This window comes from Macaca mulatta, chromosome 2 (assembly GCF_049350105.2).
Source record: "Macaca mulatta isolate MMU2019108-1 chromosome 2, T2T-MMU8v2.0, whole genome shotgun sequence".
Taxonomy (NCBI): Eukaryota; Metazoa; Chordata; class Mammalia; order Primates; family Cercopithecidae; genus Macaca; species Macaca mulatta.
This window is the reverse complement of record NC_133407.1, coordinates 41912196-41934941: the sequence shown is the minus strand read 5'-3', so window position 1 is coordinate 41934941 and position 22746 is coordinate 41912196. Positions and strand designations below refer to the sequence as shown.

Sequence of the window (22746 nt, the reverse complement as noted above, 5' to 3'; positions counted from 1 at the left end):
TCATCAGCATTCTCCAAAGAAACAGAACCAACAGGAGTTAGAGAAGGGCTTATTTTAAGGAAATAACTCCTGTGATTGCAGCGACTGGCAAGTCCAAAATCTTTTTTTTTTTTTTTCCTTCTGACAAGATGGCCAAAATCCAAAATCTATAAGGCATGCCAACAAACAGTAAATTTCGGCAAGGGCCCACACTGCAAACTTGAGTCCAAAGGCAGTTTGGAAGCAAAACTCCTACCTCTTCAGGGACATCAGTCTTTTCTATTAAGGAGGGTAATCTGCTTTACTCAAAGTCTACTGATTAAAGGCCAGGCACGGTGGCTAACACCTGTAAGCCCAGCACTTTGGGAAGCTGAGGAGGGAGATCAATTGAGGTCAGGAGTTCGAGACCAGCCTGGCCTACATGGTAAAACTCCATCTCTCCTGAAAATACAAAAAAAAAAAAAAATTAGCCGGGTGTGGTGGTGTATGCCTGTGATCCCAGCTACTTGGGAGGCTGAGGCAGGAGAATTGCTTAAACCCAGAAGGCGGTGGGGTGAGCCAAGATTGCACCATGGCACTCCAGCCTGGGCAACAGAGTGAGATTCTGTCTCGAAAAAAAAATTTTTTAATTAAAATAAAAAAATAAAGTCTACTGATTTAAGTGTTAATCTTATCTTTTAAAACATACCAGCCAGGTGCAGTGGCTCACACCTGTAAGCCCAGCACTTGGGAGGCTGAGGTGGGTGGATCACCTGAGGTCAGGAGTTCAAGACCAGCCTGGCCAACATGACGAAACCCCATCTCCACTAAAAATACAAAAATTAGCAGGGCATGGTGGCAGGAGCCTGTAATCCCAACTACTGGGAAGGCTGAGGCAGGAGAATCACTTGAACATGGGAGACGGAGGTTGCAGTGAGCTGAGATCGCGCCATTGCACTCCACCCTGGGCAACAAGAGCAAAACTCCATCTCAAAAAAAAAAAAAAAAAAAAATACCTTCAGACTAACATTTAGGCTAGTTGTTTGACCAAAAATCTGGATACCATTGCTTACCCTAATTGACACGTAAAACCATCACAAACATTTCCTCTGTGCCAGGCATTCAGATCATCTCAACAACATTTTGAGACAGCTGTCATTATCCCTATCTTACAGAAGACAAAACCAAGGGCTTAAGTCCACAGGAAGTTGCGGACTATATCTGGAATCCCAGTCTCCTCCTTCCTTGTCCATGACTTCCCCCATCTCACCACTGGCTCTCAGTTGGTTGCAAGAGCCCAGAAAGTGTGTCTAGGCCACAGGTTCTCAGCCACTGATGCACATTACGATCACGTCTCAGAGACGAAGCAAACCAACAAACAAAAACCCATGTTCAGACCCTACCCCCAGAGAGCCTAATCGAGCTGGTCAGAGATGGGCCCCTGAGCATCAGTATTTTAATCTCTCCCAGGTGCTTTTAATGTGCAGCAAGGCTGAGAACCACGGTTATAGAAGGTGGGACAATGCAAAGCATGGGTCCCTCATCTCTTTGGAGTATACATTGCCCAGCAGAAAATAACCACAACCTAAATGAAATCAAGTAGCTATAAAATAGCCTGTGGGAAAAACTAGCAAATATATTTCCTTTCTCAGCATGATGTTAGCCATTTCCCCTCTCATATTTCAAGCAGTGTACAGTGAGTATTTCTTTTATTATTTGGAGATACAAGAGTGAAACTGAGTTTAATTCATGTGGGCAACAGGCATTTGGTGAGCACTTGCTGAATGTTGGGCAGCCAGCAGTCAGATCTAATGTGGTTCCTGTCTTTAGCCAGCAAACCCCGGAGGGGGGCAGTAAAGCTCATGAAACAATGTGGGGACTGCAATGACAGAAATTTGTCCCAAAGGTGCCAGAGTACAGAGATGGTGACCGCAACTGGCTGGGCAGGTGAAACACTGTGTTCGACACTGTGAAGCCTGTATTTCGAGAGATTCACAACCACAATGAATATCCCTCCCTTTGTTATCGAGGCCTTGAGTACTCGAGGCAGCCACCCAACCGTGAAAGGAACCGGCCCGGTGTACCACCAGGTCCTTACCTATTCTACCAGTCCTTGGTGAAATGAAAGGAGCTTCCATTTAGAAACTCCTGGTGTTAAAATAGCCCTTCTTTTCTGAATTGATTATAGAATTTGGCTTTGCTAATAATATCCTGATGTGCCAAATCAACAATTGACAAGTCTATGTGGTTTGCCCAATACTCCACGGGCTCATGAACTCCAAAAAGCTGGGAAGCACCACACTAGACAATGGCCTGGGGCCTCACAAGAGCAGGAACCTCTGTGATCCTTGGTTTATGAGCAAAAACCTGTCCTCACTCTGTCCACCCCTGAGCTGCCTGAATAAACCACAAGATATAGATTGTCAGCTCCTTTTCTTTTTTTTTCTTGAGACAGAGTCTCACTCTGTCTTCCAGGCTGGAGTGCAGTGGTGTGATCTCGACTCACTGCAACCTCTGCCTCCCAGGTTCAAGCAATTCTCCTGCCTCAGCCTCCCGAGTAGCTGGAATCACAGACGCGTGCCACCACACCTGGCTAATTTTCTGTATTCTTTTTTTTTTTTTTTTTGAGACGGAGTCTCACGCTGTTGCCCAGGCTGGAGTGCAGTGGCGCGATCTCGGCTCACTGCAAGCTCCGCCTCCCGGGTTCCCGCCATTCTCCTGCCTCAGCCTCCTGAGTAGCTGGGACTACAGGCGCCCGCCACCGCACCCGGCTAATTTTTTGTATTTTTAGTAGAGACGGGGTTTCACTGTGGTCTCGATCTCCTGACCTTGTGATCCGCCCGCCTCGGCCTCCCAAAGTGCTGGGATTACAGGCTTGAGCCACCGCGCCCGGCCGCTAATTTTCTGTATTCTTAATAGAGACGGAGTGTCACCGTGTTAGCCAGGATAGGATTGTCAGCTATTTGAAAGAAGACACCTATATGTTTGAGCATAATATCAGCAGAATTGTTGAAGTGGGCATTTTCAGGTGTTTATTAGGAACAAATAGGAAATACATTCTATTTTATGAAATGAAATGTTCTAATAAAAAAATTCTTAAGTAACAAAAAATGAACAAACACGATTTTGTACTACGTAAGGTAGAAAATAAACACCGCATGGCTGGGCGCAGTAGCTCCCGCCTGTAATCCCAGCACTTTGGGAGGCCGAGGCAGTCAGATCACTTGAAGTCAGGAATTCAAGACCAGCCTGGCTAACATGAGGAAACCCCGTTTCTATTAAAAATACAAAAATTAGTCTGGTGTGATGGCACACATCTGTAATCCCAGCTACTTGGGAGGCTATACTCAGGAGGTGGAGGTTGCAGTGAGCCAAGATCTTGGCACTGCACTCCAGCCGGGGCTACAGAGGAAACTGTCTCAGAATAAAAAAAAAAAAGAAGAAGAAAAAGAACAAGAAGACAGCATAACTTTCCTATTATCGGAATCTGGACTTCTCGGACTGGACACCCCTGGCTAAAGTGGGAAAGTGGACCACCAACCTTGGTTTCTGCCACCCCAGATCTGGGATACTGGCCCATCACTGATGTGACTCTTTGTAAGAAAATCAGATCAACTGAGAAGGGGGCAAACGTGGTATGAGTGGCTACTAATAAAACAAGGTATACCTAATACAGAAAATAAAACTGGCTGGGCGTGGTGGGTCACACCTGTAATCCCAGCACTTTGGGAGGCCAAGGCAGGGTTCACTTGAGTCCAGGAGTTCAAGATCAGCCTGAGGAACATGGCGAAACCTCATCCCTACAAAAAATACAACAACAACAAAATTAGCTGGGTGCGGTGGTGCTCACCTGTGGTCCCAGCTATTTGGGAGGCTGAGGTGGGAGGATCACCTGAACCCAGGAGGTGAAGGTTGCAGTGAGCCAAGATTATACCACTGCACTCCAGCCTGGGCAACAGAGTGAGACCCTGCCTGGAAAAAAAAAAAAAAAAAAAAAGGCAAATCTACTACAATGAAATAAAACTGGCTAGGCACTGTGGCTCACGCCTATAATCCCAGCACCTTGGGAAGCAGAGCAGAGTGGATCGCTTGAGCCCAGGAGTTCAAGACCAGCCATGGTGAAACCCCATCTCTACAAAAGAAAAAAAAAAGAAAGAAAGAAAAGAAAAAAAAAAATTAGCCAGGCATGGTGGTGCATGCCTGTAGTCCCAGCTATTCAGGAGGCTGAGGTGGAAGGATCACCTGACCCCGGGGAGGTGGAGGCTGCAGTGAGCCGTGATTGTGCCACCGCACTCCAGTCTGGGTGACAGAGTGAGACCTTGTCTCACAAAAATAATAATAATAAATTAAAACTGTTTTCGAATGGGCAAGAACAAAAAATTAATCAAGTTATGCAAAAGGAAAAAAAGTGAGAAACATTTGAGGATGCCCAGTGCCTCCCTTCTGACACACCCTACCTCCCACCCCCAAAGTCTCACCAATTCCAGAGCTGCCTCCAAGGTGCTTCCAGTCCTGGAGACAAATGGGCCATTCCTGCCCACACCAGGAAGGGAGTGGACTTGACCCCCGGCCAAGAGTCCTGACAGGGTTAAGGAAGGACAACCAACAAACTTGCATTTCCAGTGAGCACAGACCCATGTTCTCAAGAAGGGGAAAACTTCCAACAGGAACCACAGGAACTGTCTCCATTTTTAAAAACAGCGACTATGTATTCATTTTATAGGCACACACACACGTTATCAAGACCGAATAAAAGGAACAATAGAGACAGGGGGGGAAAAAAGAGAAGTATAGAGAGGAGGGAGAGCTATTTTGAGCCCTCAGGGCATCCATGAAGTCAGGAAACTTGAGTTAACACAAGCCATTTTCATGCTTGGACTGGTCATTGCTCAGCTCTTTTATATATTGTTTTGCTTTTTTTTTTTTTTTTTTTTTTTTTTTTTTGAGACGGAGTCTTGCTCTGTCGCCCAGGCTGGAGTGCAGTGGCGCGATCTCTGCTCACTGCAAGCTCCGGCCTCCCGGGTTCACGCCATTCTCCTGCCTCAGCCTCCCGAGTAGCTGGGACTACAGGTGCCCGCCAGCATGCCCGGCTAAATTTTTGTATTTTTAGTAGAGACGGGGTTTCACCATGTTAGCCAGGATGGTCTCCATCTCCTGACCTCGTGAGCCATCGCGCCCGGCCTTTTTTTTTTTTTTTTTTTTTTTTGTGACAGGGTCTTGCTTTATCGCTCAATCTGGAGTGCAGTGGTGCAATCACAGCTTACTGCAGCCTGGACCTGCCAGGCTCAAGAGATCCTCCCACCTCAGCCTCTCGTGTAGCTGAGAGTACAGGAGCGCGCCACCATGCCCACCCGGCTATTTATTTATTTATTTATTTATTGTAGAGGCAGGGTCTCCCTATGTTGCCCAGGCTTGGTCTCGAGCTGTTAGGCTCAAGCGATCCTACTGCCTCGTCATCCCAAAGTGCTGGGATTACAGGAGGGAGCCACCATGCCCAGCCATTGCTCAGCTCTTCAAAGTCCAATCCTACCTTAGCGTAGGGTTGTCATACCTTATGTATGTCAGTGACTCAGGCCCGCAACCACTACGGGAAATGGACCCAGGATCCTGCAGGAGGGGTAGGGTCTGCAGATCCCGCTGGCCAAGCAGCCCCTAAGGCGCGTCTGGGTTCTGAGGGCTGAGGGCAGCGGGCTACGGGCTGCGGGCTGCGGGCTGTGGGCTGTGGGCTGCGGGCTGCGGCCGCCAGGTGGCGTCCCGACTTCTGTTCGGTCGCCTCCGGCCTTCCCCTCCCTGCGGATCCCTGGGACTGCCCCGGGCAGGGCGTTCGCCCATACCGCGCCCGAGGGCTCGCGCGTTGTGTTCACAGACCGTGAAGAAGCTCGACCCCAAACACAGAGGTACTGCTTGCTTTGGCCCCAAAACCCTGGTGCAGGACCTAGGGGACCTAGGGCGGCGGGACGGACATTGGCCCCGCCCTCGCCTCCGCCTGTGACCACGCAACCTCTCACCTCCCGCGGGGAGAAGGGGCGTAAGGTGGGAGCCGAGCTGGGCCCGGAGGAAAGCAAGGCCCTCCAAGAATGTGGGGTCTTCGCCCTTGAAAAAGCGGGTCTTCCAGATGACGCCGTGGCAGAAGGCGCCAGAGCCCCAGCCTTCCTGCCCCGCCCGCGCCGGCCTTGCCCTGCGCTGCGCCCTCCCCCAACCCTCCTTCCTCTTCCCGCCCCGGCCGAAAGCAGAACTGTCCGAAAGTTGAGAGGAAATGGCCCGGGAGCTCCCGGGGTTTCCAACTCGCCTGCAGAGCGCGGGGCTCCGGTGCGGCGCGCGCGGGGCCGCCAGGGGGCGCTGTGGGGGCGGGCCTGCTGCCGGGGACGCGGCTTTTGCGCCGGAGGGAGAGCCGTCGCTGCAAGCCTTAGATTTCTTTAGGAAGGGACAAAGTGATCTGGAGCCCAAGGCTGGGAGAGCCTCTTCGGGCTCCCACCATCAGACAGGATTAATGTCGAGCCCTGAAGGCGGGGTCTCTGTCCCTCCCGCCGCTGCACTCCCAGCACCTGGCACAGTGAATAGGTGCCATATTCACCAAATACTGACTGAGTGGCAACTAACACCAGGAAATGTCCTAAGTCCCGGTGATGAATCAGTGAACAAACAAAGCCTCTGCCTTAGTGAGGTTCATATTCTCCCCTGCGGGGATGGGGAAGACGATAAGCAAAACAGAAGTGTAAATGCATGTAAGATGGGGATAGATGCTGTGGAGAAAAACTAAGCGGGATAAGGAGGGTAAGGAGTGCATGGTGCGGTGGAGACAGAAAGGTCAGGCAAGGCTCTGATGGGAGAGGGACGCTTCAGCAGATCCTTCCAGGAAGGGGCGAGTCAGCTAGGAACCGAAAAATAAGGAACACTTCAAACGTGTTAAGTGAATGAGTTTTAGAGGCAGGATGCCACACTGAGCAATGGCCCCTCTGGTGTAACCTGTCCTCCCTCTCTCCACACCTGTCTGCTCCCCTTCATCCATCCATTCATCCATCCAGCCATCCCACAGGCACCTACCTGCTCCATGCTGGACCTTATGTGGAGTATATTTCATTGCCATATCCCCTACACGCAAGGATATAGAAATGAAAAAGACATACTCCTGCCAGGCGCGGTGGATCACGCCTGTAATTCCAACACTTTGGGAGGCCGAGGCGGGAAGATCACAACATCGGGAGTTCGAGACCAGCGTGACCAACATGAGGAAACCCCATCTTTACTAAAAATACAAAAATTAGCCGGGCGTGGTGGCGCGCGCCTGTAATCCCAGCTACTCGGGAGGCTGAAGCAGGAGAATCGCTGGAATCCGGGAGGCAGAGGTCGCAGTAAGCCAAGATTGTGCCACTGCACTTCAGTCCGGTCAACAGAGCGAGACTCCGTCTCAAAAAAAAAAAAAGAAAAAAGAAAAGAAAAAGACATACTCCTTGAAGGGAAAAAGGGCCTCACTTTTACTCTGGTGGTACCAGAGAATGGCATAGCCCTTTCAGAGAGTAATTGGACAGCTTCTCACTTTTAAATATGGCCACCGTTTGCACCCAAAGCCCCAGTCTGGGACTGGCAGCCAGGCATTTCACAGAGGTCAGTCAGGCCCACTGACTGGAACTAGACTGTGGATTTTAACTCCAACCACATCCCTTATCAGCTCTAAAACCCTGGACATGCCATTTATCTGTCTGCCTCAGCTTTCACATCTGTAAAATTAAGCTAATAAAAATAATTAATCCGAGTTTTGAGCTAATACATTGCAAAGGGCAGGGCAGACACATAGGAAGTGTTCAATACATGTTAGCTATTATTATTAGCTCAGGCAAGGGTTTGAGCAGAAGTGCAATTTGTCTTTTTTTTTTTTTCTCTTGAGACAGGGTCTTACTCTGTTGTCCAGGCTGGAGTGCAGTGGCGCCATCTTGCCTCACTGCTACCTCCATCTCCCAGGTTCAAGAGATTCTCCCACCTCTGCCTCCCCAGTAGCTGGGACTACAGGTGCCTGCCACCACACCCGACTAATTTTTGTATCTTTTGGTAGAGATGGAGTTTCACCATGTTGGCCAGGCTGGTCTCAAACTCCTGACCTCAAGTAATCCGCCCACCTCAACCTCCCAAAGTGCTGGGATTACAGGCATGAGCCACCGTGACTGCCCCAAATGCTCTCTGCAAAATTATCTGCATAGCTCTATACGGAGGCAACCTCAATAAAGTTCCATCAATAGGGAAATAAATTTGATTACAGTCTATCCGTACTATAGAAGAAAATGTAATTTTAAGAAGATTGTGCTAATGGGAGACAATTTGAGACCCATATCAGCAAGTCAGACCAAATGTGAAAAAGCAGTGAGTCCTGTGAAACATTGGGATGTGTGACATAGGGAAGCCTGGAGGGGACTTGGCCTCTGGGGGCCTCTGTTTCTCCAGTGAGAGACAATTGAGCTGTTATCTGAACTGTCAGTCAATACTAATCAAATTTTTTAAATGCACACATCTTTTAACCCAACAGTTCCACTTTTAGGAGCTTATTCAACAGATACACTTGCATATTTGCACTAAGAATCATAAAAAAGATTTGCAGAAATGCTGTCAAAGGCAAGAACAACCTAAATGTCCATCAACAGAGGAAGTGTTAAAAAATTATGATGTAGCCATCCAGTGAAAGCTTATGTAGCCTTTAAAGTTATCAAAGCAGGTCTAGATGTGTGGATGTAGAAAAATTACATGTAAAATAGTCTTCAATTACGAAAAAAAAAAGACAAAGAAAAGTTCAAGTACTCACAATAAGAGTCATGAAAACTTTTGAGAGGGCAGGCAGCCGCTCTGGGGACCCCCAAGGAGATAGCCTCGGATAATGATGAGTCCTGAAGGCAGAATGCCCCCTCATTCAGCTTCATTTCTTCTCTCCACCCTCAGTGCCTAGGACAGGACAGGACGGGACAAGTACTTATTGAGCACCACAGAGAGAGAGAGAAGATCGGACAGGCTCTCAGTCCTCTGAGGCTCACAACAAACAAAATGTGATGGGACAGCCCCTTGGAGTAACTCCAAGTCTGAGCTCAGCAGAGCTACAAGACTTCAGGATGTGCAGAACCTAAGTTTCCCATCATTTCATCCCTGCTAGTGCTCTGGGCTGGGCTGAAGCAGCTTGTTCTGCTAGATTTGGAACACACAAGCGCCTCGAGGAGGCAGAGCAACACACACTGACCCTATCAGGCCCAGCTGAGCCCAAGAGTTTCCCAGCCTTGCCCCATCTAACCATACCCTTTCAGGCGTCTTATCTGGATCCTGTAAGTCTTGGCCCCCAGTCCATCTCGATGCAAGCAAAAATCCCTTGGACCCCGAAAGCTACTGAAATTTTAAAAATAAAAAAAATTAAATTAAAAACAGAAGAAATCTGAAAAAAAAACCTGAGATCTACAATCTCACAAAGAAATAAAAGAATATGAAATTGCTAGTATTCAATGATTATTGTTACTTTAAAAATGGCAGCTTTATACGGCTAATCTTAAGTAATTAAAACAACTTTGAGATATTATTTTTATCCTTTCATATTGGCAAAGATTAAAAAGGTTTACTGACATCTTGAATCAACAAAACTTTGGAGAAACAGGCACATTAAGGGCAAAAGACAAACTTGTACCATCCCTATGAAAGGTGATTTTGGCAATTAACTGTTAAATAACAAATCTCAATACCCTTTGGCCCAGCTGTTCCACTGGTAGAAGGTTATTCTACAGATATACTCACATACCTGGAATGTACACAGTTATTAATCACAACATTGTTTGTAATCACAGAGAATAAGAAAAAACCAAATACTCATCAATTAGTGGACTGGTTAAATAAATTATAGTACATTCTCTCTCTCTCTCTCTCTCTCTCTCTCTCTCTCTCTTACACACACACACAAAACAAAACAAAACAAAACAAATTATCAGTAAAAATTAAATAAGAAATCTCTTTAGGGGCCAGGCGCGGTGGCTCAAGCCTATAATCCCAGCACTTTGGGAAGCCAAGGCAGGCAGATCACCTGAGGTCAAGAGTTTGAGACCAGCCTGGCCAATATGGTAAAACACCATTTCTACTGAAAATACAAAAAACTAGCCTGGCATGGTGGGGTACGCCTGTAATCCCAGCTACTCAGGAGGCTGAGACACTAGAATTACTTGAGGTGGAGGTTGCAGTGAGCTGAGATGGCACCACTGCACTCCAGCCTGGACAACAGAGCAAGACTCTGTCTCAAAAAAGAAAAAAGAAATCTCTTTAGGTACTGATTTGAAATGCTCTCTAAGATCTAATCTCATCTCTATGCAAATTTTTAAAAACACGCACACAAGGTACAGAACAATGTGTATAGTATGTTACCATCTGGGTAGAAAAGGTGTGTTATGGTGTCTAAAAAATTGAAAACATGTGTTGTAGAGGGGAACTTGGATAGCTGGAAAATAGAAGTAGGAGGGAAACTTTTCATTAAATTGCTGTTTTGTGCCTCTTGAATTTTGAATCCTCGGAATAATTGCCCAGTCAAAACCAACAGCAAACAAAGCACACCTGAGGAAACAATGAGGCTTTCTAGAGTGGAAAGCCAGGAACCTGGAGCTTAGAGGCAACCTGAGGAGGCAAAACTAATCCAAGTGGGGTAGAGGGAGACTGCCACAAGGCCATAGCTCACCTAAGCCAGGGAAGAAGGCGATCTGCAGTGGGCCGAGAACCAAAGGAGTGGCCCCATTACCATCAGTCCCAATGACCCACCCTGTGCTTCCTGTCCCTGTGACTCTAGGCTCTGCAAGGTTAGAGACCCTAGTCCCCAAAGGCGCTGCACCCTTGCCAGGGGACATAACAAGGGTCCCATTGAATTACAAGCTATAGCTACTCACCAGTGTCTAGCTGATGAGAGGAAGAGTCCCCATAACAGCAGGAGTAATTGATGGCAATCAGATCACTGCAGCCTCCACCCCCAACTCCCCTGACCGCACCACCCACTCCATCTTGGGTTCAAGCAATTCTCCTGTCTCAGCCTCCCAAGTTGCTGGGACTACAGGGGCACACCACCACATTTGGCTAATTTTCGTGTTTTTTGTAGAGATGGGGTTCTTGCTATGCTGCCCAGGCTGGTCTCCAACTCCTGGGCTCAAGCCATCCGCCCCCCTTTGGGCTCCCAAAGTGTTGAGATTACAGGTGTGAGCCACCACGCCCTTCCCCTACACTGTAATTGTGAATGGACATGTGTAGTAACCCCAGTCTAAGAGGGGTATAATTACCAAGGGTCAGTCCATTGCATAAGATACAACCAGCAAAAGTGATACATGAGGGTGAGGGGGATTGAGTAGATAGTGGAGGAGGGAGAAGATAAGTACCAGTTACAACCGTGAGATCAGCTGCAGCAATGGGAGCTGTAGCTGTCCAACTAGTTAGAAAAAGAGGCCTCGAGGAACCACAGGGGAACTTCTCCCTGGACCTGTGTGGAAAAGCATGTTTGTGCAATACCAGGAGGTGAACTGAAGCAACTATGAGAATGTGTGTCTCAGATCTCACCTGCAGGGAGTATATTTGACCAATGGTCCCATGTGTGTGCTCTGAAATCTGTCAGAGCACAGGCTGCTCCCAGTCAATGTCTGAGCATTGTGGGAACACTGTACCCAGGAGATGTAGGACTCCTCTCAGAGGCAGTTTTGGCTCAAAGACTCCCCCCTCAAAAGTGATGCCAAAACTTTCTTATAATTGCACTGCACTGTAAGATTCTTCCCATCTAACTTGCCTTCCTTCCTTCCTCCCCTCTCTTCTCCATCACAGCCTGATGCTCTCCCAGCCTTTACCAGCTTCACTTCTATTTTCCCTTTCAGGCCTTTTCTCAGTAAATCTCTCCAGATCTAACCCAATCTTGGCATCTACTTTTTGGAAGGCCTGCACTAACACAAAAACTATTGCTATTGTGTATAAAAGTGAGTTCCAAGCTTCCCGGAAGTCAAAGGAAAAATATTATATTACTATATAGTATTCATTAGTGCTCTTCATGAAACACTTCTAGCTCCCCCACTTCCAGGCACCTTGGTACGATTGATTCCTTGAATTGGATAGGGCCATGTGACTAGATATGTTTTTTGTTTTTTTGTTTTTTTGAGACGGAGTCTTGCTCTGTAGCCCGGGCTGGAGTGCAGTGACCGGATCTCAGCTCACTGCAAGGTCCGCCTCCCGGGTTTGCGCCATTCTCCTGCCTCAGCCTCCGGAGTAGCTGGGACTACAGGCGCCCGCCACCTCGCCCGGCTAGTTTTTTTTTTGTATTTTTAGTAGAGACGGGGTTTCACCGTGTTAGCCAGGATGGTCTCGATCTCCTGACCTCGTGATCCGCCCGTCTCGGCCTCCCAAAGTGCTGGGATTACAGGCTTGAGCCACCGCGCCCGGCCGCGACTAGATATGTTGCTTTAAGTTAATAAGATTTAGGGAGGCCAGGCACGGCAGCTCACACCTGTAATCCCAGCACTTTAGGAGGCCAAGGTAGGCAGATCACTTGAGCCCAGGAGTTCAAGACCAGCCTGGCCAACATGGCAAAACCCTGTCTCTACTCAAAACACAAAGAAATTAGCCAGGCATGGGCCTAGCGCGGTGGCTCACGCCTGTAATCCCAGTACTTTGGGAGGCCAAGGAAGGTGGATTGCCTGAACTCAGGAGTTCAAGACCAGCCTGGGCAACATGGTGAAACCCTGTCTCTACTAAAATACAAAAAATTAACCGGGTGTGGCAGCGTGTGTCCGTAGTCCCAGTTATTCAGGAGGCTGAGGCAGGAGAATTGCTTGAACCCTGAAGGCGGAGGTTGCAGTGAGCCAAGATAATGCCACTGTACTCCAGCCGGGGCGACAGAGCAAGACTCCATCTCCAAAAAAAAAAAAAAAAAAAAGGCTGGACACGGTGGCTGAAGCCTGTAATCCCAGCACTTTGGGAGGCCGAGACGGGCGGATCACGAGGTCAGGAGATCGAGACCATCCTGGCTAACACGGTGAAACCCCATCTCTACTAAAAAGTACAAAAAACTAGCCGGGCGTGGTGGCGGGCACCTGTAGTCCCAGTTACTCGGGAGGCTGAGGCAGGAGAATGGCATAAACCCGGGAGGCGGAGCTTGCAGTGAGCTGAGATCCGGCCACTGCACTCCAGCCTGGGCGACAGAGCAATACTCCGTCTCAAAAAAAAAAAAAAAAAAAAGGCCGGGCGCGGTGGCTCAAGCCTGTAATCCCAGCACTTTGGGAGGCCGAGACGGGTGGATCACAAGGTCAGGAGATCGAGACCATCCTGGCTAACCCGGTGAAACCCCGTCTCTACTAAAAAATACAAAAAACTAGCCGGGCTAGGTGGCGGGCACCTGTAGTCCCAGCTACTCGGGAGGCTGAGGCAGGAGAATGGCGTGAACCCGGGAGGCGGAGCTTGCAGTGAGCTGAGATCCGGCCACTGCACTCCAGCCTGGGTGACAGAGCGAGACCCCGTCTCAAAAAAAAAAAAAAAAAAAAAAAAGAAGAAAAGAAAATAATAAAAAAAGAAATTAGCCAGGCCTGGTGGCACAAGCCCGTAATCCCAGCTACTCGGGAGGCTGAGGCACAATAGTCATTTGAACCTGGGAGGCAGAGGTTGCAGTGAGCCAGGATTGCTCCACTGCACTCCAGCATGGGTGACAGAATGAGCTTCTGCCTCAAAAAAAAAAAAAAAAAAGGCGAGGGGAAATCATTTTTGTAACCATAACCCAGACTCTCCTGACTAACGTACATTGGTTCCTATTATCTAATTATCTAATTCAGTGTTTGCCAATAGCAATGCTATCGACATTTGGAATCATAATTCTTTGCTGTAGGGACTGTACTATGCAAGTAGGATGTTTTAGCAACATCCCCGTCCTCTACCCACTAGATAACAGTAGTAAGATTTTCACAGTTGTGACAACCAAAAATGTCTTCAGACATTGCAAAATACCCACTGCGGGACAAAATCGCCACCAGTTAAGAACTACTCATGTAATGAAGAGCAGTAAAACCTTTCTTCAAAAGAGATCAAGGGGCCGGGCCCAGTGACTCACACCTGTAATTCCAGCACTTTGGGAGGCTAAGGCAGGAGGATTGCTTGAGGCCAGGAGTTCAAGACCAGCCTGGGCAACATGGTGAAACCCTGTCGACAAAAAAGTGGCTGGGCACAGTGGCTCACACCTATAATCCCAGCACTTTGGGAGGCCAAGGCAGATGGATCACCTGTGGTTAGCAGTTCGAGACCAGCCTGACCAGCATGGAGAAACCCCTTCTCTACTAAAAATACAACATTTGCCAGGCGTGGTAGCACATGCCTGTAATCCCAGCTACTCAGGAGGCTGAGGCAGGAGAATCACTGTAACCTGGGAGGCGGAGGTTGTGGTGAGCTGAGATAGCGCCATTGCACTCCAGCCTGGGCAACAAGAGAGAAACTCTGTCTCAAAAAAAAAAAAAAATTAGCCAGGCATGGTGGTGCGTGTCTGTAGTCCCAGCTACTTGGAAGGCTGAGGTGGGAGAATTGCTTGAGCTGAGGAGGTAAAGGGTCCAGTGAGCCAAGACAGTGCCACTGTACTTCAGCCTGCATGACAGAACCAGACCCTGTCCAAATAAATAAATAAGATCAAGTTTACAATGGAATCATATAAAATGCTCAGTTTAAAATCAGAAAAGGCAGAAAAAGAAGGAAGAGAATATAACAAGTAGAAAACAGTTACAAACATGGTGAATATTAAGCTGCAGTGGGCCGGGAAGTCCTCCTGGGCCTGGGAACTAAAGGATGGAAGCAGGCGTGGCCTATATCAATAATCACTTTAAAGGTGAATAGTCTCAAGAGAATGAGATGACAAGCCACAGACTGGCAGGAAATATTTGAAATTCTGTACTTTCAGCTCAATTTTACTAAAATCCTAAAACTACTCTAACAAATGAAGTCTATTTTTAAAATATTTTTGAAATGTGACTAGCCTAAATACACAAAATAAAAGATATTGTCAGAATGGGCAAAATAACCTACAGCTAGCATTACAGTTAGTAGTAAAAAATTGGATGCCTTCCCCCTAAAATTGGGAACAAGGCAAGGATTTTCTCTCTTACCACTGTTACTCAACACCGTACTAGAAGTCCCAGCTACTGTGATAGGCCAAGAAGAGGAAGCAAATGCAGATTGCGAAGGAGCTACAGATGACATGATTGTCTATGCAGAAAATCCCAAATAATTGGCAAAACAACTTCAGGAACTAATACATAAATATAGCAAGGTCGCAGTTCACAATGATATAAATAAACAATTAAATGAGAGAGAAGTGATAAATATTCTTTGTAGAAGGATTCTAAATAATATATATAGTCCAGGCACAGTAGCTCCTATCTGTAATCCCAGCACTTTGGGAGGCTGAGGCAGGAGGAGTACAGGAGTTTGAGATCAGCCTGGGCAACATAGCGAGACCTCGTCTCTACAAAAAATAAACAAAATTAGCTAGCATAGTGCCACACACCTGTAGTCCCAGCTACTCAGGAGGCTGAGGTGGGAGGATTGCTTGAACCCAGGAGGTTGAGGCTGCAGTGAGCCAAGATCATACCACTGCACTCCAGCCTGGGCAACAGAGAAAGACCTGTCTCAAAAAAATAATAATAATCAAAAAATCAATGTATATAGATACTCCCCCATTGTTATAGGTTTAACTGTGTTCCATAAAAAGATAGGTTAACTGGGCATGGTGGCTCAGCCTATAATCCCAGCACTTTGGGAGGTCAAGACAGGCAGATCACGAGGTCAGGAGATCCTGGCTAACACAGTGAAACCCTGTCCCTACTAAAAATACAAAAAATTAGCCGGGCGTGGTGCCTGTGGTCCCAGCTACTCCGGAGGCTGAGGCAGGAGAATGGCATGAACCCAGGAGGCGGAGCTTGCAGTGAGTGGAGATCGTGCCACTGCACTCCAGCCTGGGCGACTGAGCAAGACTCCGTCTTCAAAAAAAGAAAAGAAAAAAAAAATATGTTGAAGCCTAAACCCTGGTACCTGTGACCTTATTTGGGTAGGGTCCTTGCAGGTAGAATCAAGTTAAAATGAGGTATTTAGTGTGAGCCCTAACCAAGTACGACCGATGTCATTATAAAAAGAAGAGGAGAGCCACAGACAAAGACAAAGAGAACAGAAGGAGAACATCATGTGCACACAGAGGCAGAGAGTGGATTCATGTGTCTATAAGGCCAAGGGTTGCCAGCAGCACCAGAAATTAAGAGAAAGGTGCTGCGGTTTGAATGTGTCCCCGAAGTTCATGTGTTGGAAACTTAATCTCTAGTATATCAGTGTTGAAAGATGAAGTCTTTAAGAGATGAATAGGTCATGAGGGCTCTGCCGTCATCAATAAATTAATACCATATTGTGGGAGTTGGTTAGGTATCTTGGAAGTGGGTTCCAGATAAAAGAATGAATTTGACCCCCATTCCCTTCTCTCTCACAAGTATGTTCTCTTGTCTTTCTGCCTTACACAATGGAATGAGCAGCAAGAAGGCCTTCACCAGATGCAGTGCCCTTGAATGTGGCCTTCCCAGCCTCCAGAACTTTTAAGAAATAAGTCTCTGTTCTTCATAGATGACCCAGTCTCAGGTATTCTGTTATAGCAACATGAAATGAACTAAGACCGAAGACATGGATCAAATTCTCCCCTAGGACCTTCAGAGAGAGCATGGCCCTGCTGACATTTTGATTTCAGACTTCTAGCCTATAGAACAGGGGTTCCAACCCCTGGGCTGAGGACCAATACCAATCTGTGGCTTGTTAGGAACCGAGCTGCACAGCAGGAGGTAAGTAGCAGGCGAATGAGCATTGCCTGAGCTCTGCATCCTGTCAGATCAGTGATGGCATTTGATTCTTATGGGACCGTGAACCCTATTGTGAACTGCGCATGTGAGGGATCTAGGTTGCACATACCTCGTTGAGAATCTAACTAATGCCTGATGATCTGAGGTGGAACAGTTTCATCCCAAAACCATCCCCCCAGCCCCCACATCTGTGGGAAAACTGTCTTCCATGAAACTGGTCCCTGGTGCCAGAAAGGTTGAAGACTGCCACTCTAGAACCATAAGAGAACACATTTCTGTTCTTTTACGCCACCAGTTTGTGGTACTTTGTCACCATTGCCTTAGGAAACTGACATACTCCTCAAGGAGGTGGAACATAACTCCCACACTTAAGGAGTGGGCATAGTGACTTCCTTCCAAAAAGAACACAGTGGAAAAGGGCTAAAAAAAGTAACTTTACATTGGTGAAACCTGATGAAGCCAGGTGACCAAGCTCAACATCAATGGCGATGACTCATGTTGATTGTATGTATTGCATGTACCTTGATATGATGTGATGAATATGTGGTCTTCCTCCCAAAAACCTGTAACCACCAGCCAGGCAGTGTGGCTCATGCCCTGTAACCCCAGCACTTTGGGAGGCCGAGGCAGATGGATCACCTAAGGTCAGGAGTTCGAGAACAACCTGGCCAACATGGTGAAACCCCATCTCTACTAAAAATGCAAAATTTAGCTGGGTGTGGTGGCAGGAGCCTATAATCCCAGCTACTCGGGAGGCTGAGGTAGGAGAATTGCTTGAACCCAGAAGACGGAGGTTGCAGTGAGCCAAGTTCCCACCACTGCACTCCAGCCTGGGTGACAGAGCGAGACTCCATCTCAAAAAATAAAAAAAAAAATTAGCCAGGTGTGGTGGGGGGCACCTGTAATCCCAGCTACTTGGGAGGCTGAGGCAGGAGAATCACTTGAACCTAGGAGGCAGAGGTTGCAGTGAGCCGAGATCACACCACTGCCCTCCAGTCTGAGTGACAGTGAAACACGAAACTCCATCTCAAAAAAAAAAAACACCCTATAACCCCAGTCTAACTGTGGGAAAAACATTGAAAACACTGGACAGATTCCAATGGAAGAGCATTCTACAAAATACCAGACCAATACTAATCAAAACTGTCAAGGTTATCAAAACCAAGGAAAATCTGAGAAACCACCCCAAGCCAACAGGAGCCTAAGGAGACATGATAACTAGATGCAGTGTGATATACTGAATGGTATCCTGGATTACAAAAAGGACATTAGGTAAAAATTAAGGAAATCGGCTGGGTGCAGTGGCTCACACCTGTAATCCCAGCACTTTGGGAGGCCAAGGCGGGCAGATCACGAGGTTAGGAGTTGGAGATCAATCTGGCCAACATGGTGAAACCCGTTTCTATTAAAAATACAAAAATTAGCTGCGCACAGTGGCAAGCATCTGTAATCCCAGCTACTCGGGAGGCTGAAGCAGGAAAATCTCTTGAAGCTGGGAGGCAGAGGTAACAGTGAGCCAACCTCGCACCACTGCACTCCAGCATGGGTGACAGAGCAAGACTCTAGCTCAAAAAAAAAAAAAAAAAAAAATTTAAGAAAATCTGGGCCAGGTATGGTGGCTCACACTTATAATCCCAGAACTTTGGAAGGCCAAGGCAGGAGGATTGCTTGAGCCCAGGAGTTTGAATTTACAATGAGCCATGATCATGTCACTGCACTCCAGCCTGGGTGACAGAGGAAGATCTTGTCCCTAAATTTAATTTAAAAATAAATAAATAAATCTGAATAAACTGTGGACTTCACTTATAATCATTGATCAATATTGGTTAATTAACTGGAACAAATGGGCCATACTAACATAAGATTAATAATAGGAATAATAGGAGAAACAGAGTGGAGTATAGGGGGAACTATATCTTCAATTTTTTCTTTTCTTTTTTTTTTTTTGAGCTGGAGTCTCACTCTGCTCACATAGGCTGGAGTGTAGTGGCGTGATCTCGGCTCACTGCAACCTCTGCCTCCCAGATTCAAGTGATTCTCCTGTCTCAGCCTCCTAAGTAGCTGAGACTACAGGTGCAGGCCACCATGCCCAGCTAATTTTTGTATTTTAAGTTGAGAAGGGTTTCACCATGTTGGCCAGGCTGGTCTCAAACTTTTGACCTCAAGTGATGCACCTGCCTCAGCCTCCCAAAGTGCTGGGATTACAGGTGTGAGCCACAACGCCTGGCCTATATCTTCAATTTTTATATAAGTCTAAAACTGTTCCATAAAATAAAATCTATTTCAAAAAAAAATTTTTTTTTTTTTGAGACAGAGTCTTGCTCTGTCAGCCAGGCTGGAGTGCAGTGGTGCAATCTTGGCCACTGCAACCTCCGTCTCCCGGGATCAAGCAATTCTCCTGCCTCATCCTCCCGAGTAGCTGGGATTACAGGCATATGCCACCATGCCCGGCTAATTTTTGTATTTTTAGTAGAGACGAGGTTTCATCATGTTGGCCAGGCTGGTCTTGAACTTCTGACCTCAGGCAATCCACCCGCCTCGGGATTACAGGTATGAACTGTACCTGTAATCCAAAGTGCTGGGATTACAGGTATGAACCACCGAGCTCAGCTTCAAAATTTTGTAAGATGAAAGAAAAGCCAGTGCTGCAAAGATGTCAATATTCCTCCAAAATGCTATAAAAGTTAACTTTTTTTAAGAGAACAAATTCATTATGGTGCTTACTCTAAGAAAATTTGCCATTTGATCTTCATATCATTGCTGGTTGTCATCATAATGAACTTTTTTTTCCCATTGTAGTTCTACGTTCTTTGTGGCAGAACTGTTTCCTATGTGAATGCCTCACTTGATGATCTTGGTTGAAGATGAGGGTATGCAGTCATGTCATTATTCCCTGAAGGATGGTTTGCAGTGGGCTGCAGGTGAAGAGCTTCGTAATAGACATGTCCTTCAGGGAGGCCCTCAGCTTTCCTGAACAAGACCCCACAGAAAGGCTGCATCTGAGTGGGCTCACCATGACTTAAGACCTAGAATCCATTTTTACAAATTAAAACCCTTAGTTCTGTCCCTTTTGCCCAGAGCCTATATACCTATAGAAGGCTGGTCTGACTGAGCTCCACGGGCAGATGTAGAAGCCAGAACCAAACCTGTAAGAGGCCAGAAAACCAATCTGGCCAGGTGACCCTTCAGGAAAATACGGAAATAGTAATAATCCCACTAACACATAATATTTGCCAAGTAAACATTTTTATTGGCCAGGCGCAGTGGCTCACGCCTGTAATCCCAGCACTTTGAGAGGTTGAGGCAGGCAGATCACTTGAACCCAGGAGTTTGAGACCAGCCTGGCCAATTTGGTGAAATCCTGTCTCTACAAAAAAAAATTAATAATAATAATACAAAAATTAGCTGGACGTGGTGGCATGCACCTGTAGTCCCAGCTACTTGGGAGGCCAAGGCAGGAGGATCACCTGAGCCCAGGAAGTTGGGGCTGCAGTGAGCTGAGATTGAGCCACTGTACTCCAGCCTCACTCTAGGGTCTCACTCCCTCACTCCAGGACAACAGAGTGAGATCCTATCTCAAAATATATATATATATATAAAATATATATATTAGTATGATGACCAAGGGTTACCCCATACTACCCCATTACTGTGCATATTAATAGCAAAAGGAGGAAAGAGCCTTTACAATGGAGGGACTTGGCAATTACTATCTGAACACAATCTGCAGATGTAAGATCACCAATGGTGGGGCAACCTGACACGATGTCTTGCTGGTATGATGCAATATAAAGTACAATTTTTTTTTTTTTTTTTTTTTTTTTTTTGAGACAGAATCTTACTCTGTCACCCAGGCTGGAGTGCAGTGGCATGATCCTGGCTCACTGCAACATCTGCTTCCCAGGTTCAAGCAATTTTTGTGTTTCAGCCTCCTGAGTAGCTGGGATTACAGGCATGCATCACCCAGCTAGTTTTTGTATTTTTAGTAGAGATGGGGCTTCGCCAAGTTGGCCAGGCTGGCCTCAAGTGATTCACCTGCCTCGGCCTCCCAAAGTGCTGGTATTGCAGGTGTGAGCCACCACACCCAGCCTACAATGTCACCTTTGAAAAACTTCTTACCATAAAAGCAAACTGAAATCCAACTGAAGCTACAGAGTTGACTTTTATTTTACAGGAAGTACAAGAAGCAGAGGAAGAAGTTAAATAACAACGTGAAGAAACCATCAGACAAGTCCTAAATGTGGGGACATTCTACAACTGTTCTTGTCTTTTCAAAAACTCTGTGTGAAATAAAAAAGATGAGGGGATTGGGGAGCAGTTCTCTATTCCACAAATTCAGTAACATAGACTTCTACGATCTGTGATGCTGTCATGGTTAACACACTTCCTACAAGGCCACCCAGAAACAGGAAGGGATCATGCAGAATCTTTTTTTTTTTTTTTTTTGAGACGGAGTTTCACTCTTGTTGCCCAAGCTGGAGTGCAATGGCATGATCTCGGCTCATTGCAACCTCTGCCTCTCGGGTTCAAGCAATTCTCCTGCCTCAGCCCCCCCAAGTAGCTGGGATTACAGGCACTACAGGTGCCCGCCACCACACCCAGCTAATTTTTTGTATTTTTAGTAGAAATGGGGTTTTACCATGTTAGCCAGGCTGGTCTGGAACTCCTGACCTCAGGTGATCCACCCTCCTCAGCCTCCCAAAGTGCTTGGATTATAGGCATGAGCAACCACACCCAGCCACCACACAGAATCTTACAGGATGGGCTGGATGTCAGGAGTTCAAGACCACCCTGGGCAACGTGGTGAAACCCTGTCTCTACTAAACATACAAAAAATGAGCCAGGCATGGTGGTGTGCGCCTGTAATCCTAGCTACTCAGGAGACTGAGGCAGGAGAATTGCTTGAACCTGGGAGGTGGAGGTTGCAGTGAGCCAAGACCAAGCCATTACACTCCCTCCTGGGCAACAACAGTGAAACTTAGTCTCAAAAAAAAAAGTATTACATGATGGTTTTTAATAGGCGAAGCCTCAAAGGGCTATATGTCAGCTCCTACTTACATTTTTTTTGGCCATAACTTTATAAGGCTTCCTATCTAGCTACAAGAGAGCTAGGAAGTGCGACCTGGCTAGAAGCTTAGGAAGGAGAGGAAAGGGTTTTGGTGAGCATCTAGTCGGTCTCTCCACACATATGGTAAGCACCACTTACCCCTCCAGTAGGAGAGGTCTCAGCGTGGTCTCTGCCAGGCAACCCTAAACTATGCATACCCTCAGTCCCATGCCAGTCCTCGATGTGAGATGGACTGGCAACCTAGCGTCCGCCTTCCTGCTGTCATCCCCCAGAGTCAGTCAATCACTAAATAGCAACCTCTCCACCCTTACACATGTCTCCAAATAGCCACTGCCTTTCTGTCTGCAACTGCCAGAGCTTTGTGCAACAGCCTTCCACCTGGTCTCCCTTCATGCAAGGTTTCCGCTCTCAGGGAGTTTATTTTCTTCTATGAGGCTGCAAGTGAGCAAATACATAAAGGAACAAGAGAATGGCAGGTTCTATGCGGAAGCAGATGTTGAAATGGTAGAGATAGCTGGGGCGGAGAGGAGGGGTTAGTAGGTAGAGAGCAGTCAGTGAAGACCGCACTGTGGCGGTAGCTGTGGCAGATAGTATTATCCAAAAATTATCCAGAAAAACAATATTTCAATTTCCAGTGCTGTTTCAGAACCCTGCCACTCCCTCATCAAGTGGCAGACTCTGTGTTCCCTTCAGTTGAACTCCAGTGGGTCTTTTGTCCTTCTCAACTAATAAAATACAACAGAACTCCCAAGTCTAGGTCAGAAAAGACATTACAGCTTCGACCTGACTTTTGTTTTGTTTTTTTGAGACAGAGTCGCACTCTGTTGTCCAGGCTGGATGACATGCCATGCCATGCAGTGGCATGATCTCAGCTCACTG

The 22746-nt window shown here is 47.0% G+C and overlaps 1 long non-coding RNA gene across 1 annotated transcript; it reads left to right on the top strand.

Moving 5' to 3' along the window:
* The first annotated feature begins 5755 nt into the window (after window positions 1-5755).
* On the top strand, window positions 5756-21106 carry LOC144339028 (uncharacterized). Its single transcript, XR_013413583.1, has 2 exons — window positions 5756-5855; window positions 20974-21106. It is a non-coding gene; the product is annotated as an uncharacterized LOC144339028 (long non-coding RNA).
* The last annotated feature ends 1640 nt before the right edge of the window (window positions 21107-22746 follow it).